Source organism: Tupaia chinensis, unplaced genomic scaffold (assembly GCF_000334495.1).
Source record: "Tupaia chinensis unplaced genomic scaffold, TupChi_1.0 Scaffold000094_1, whole genome shotgun sequence".
Lineage (NCBI taxonomy): Eukaryota > Metazoa > Chordata > Mammalia > Scandentia > Tupaiidae > Tupaia > Tupaia belangeri.
The window spans coordinates 3,284,729-3,285,457 of record NW_006159556.1 but is presented as its reverse complement, the minus strand read 5'-3'; the positions used below and the strand labels follow the sequence as shown (position 1 = coordinate 3,285,457).

At 51.4% G+C, this 729-nt stretch overlaps 1 pseudogene; it reads left to right on the top strand.

Moving 5' to 3' along the window:
- The first annotated feature begins 145 nt into the window (after positions 1-145).
- LOC102487072 (creatine kinase U-type, mitochondrial-like) overlaps positions 146-729 on the top strand; it is a 1,585-nt pseudogene continuing 1,001 nt past the window's right edge.

The following is a 729-nucleotide window of genomic DNA, read 5'->3' as shown; positions in this document are numbered from 1 at the left end:
CCTCTATCTCTCTCTGGCAAGCACATGTACCCTTTGTCAAAAACCATAAAACAACAGAAAAGCACTCAGAAAGCAGGAGTCTAAGCACAAACCCAGTGCAACCAACAGTTCCTGCTCCAGAATCCAGTACCCAGACCCTCAAGGCATGGCTAGCTCCTTCTCCAATCTGCTGTCTGCCCATCTGGGGGTCAGGATCCTGGCTCTGGCCAGAGCTGGGTCTCTAGCGACTGAGTCTCTGCTCCGCCCAGAACCTACGTAGCTACCAGTGAATGACGGAGGCCGTATCACCCACACACTGAGTACCCAGCCCTCCAAAAGCACAACTGCACGGCCAGTCACCTGACCCCAGAGCAGTCCATGCAGGGCTCTGTGACAAGACCACACCCACTGGTTGGATACTAGATCAGTGTATCCAGACTGGTGTGGACAACCCTGGCCTCCCTTCATCAAGACTGTGGGCATGGTGACTAGAGGTGAGGAAACCTATGAGGTATTTGCTGACCTCTTTGATCTTATGATCCAAGAGAGACACAATGAATGTGACCCCAGGACAATGAAGCATACCACTGACCAGATGCCAATAAGATCCGTTCTGGCTATTTTGTTTGTTTGTTTGTTTTGGAGAGATTTTCGCTATAGGGCACGTGCGCTCGCCAGACAGACAGAGAGAGACATAGAGAAAGAAAGCAAGAAATCTCCCCCCCAGGGGAGATGGTCATGCCGCAATTC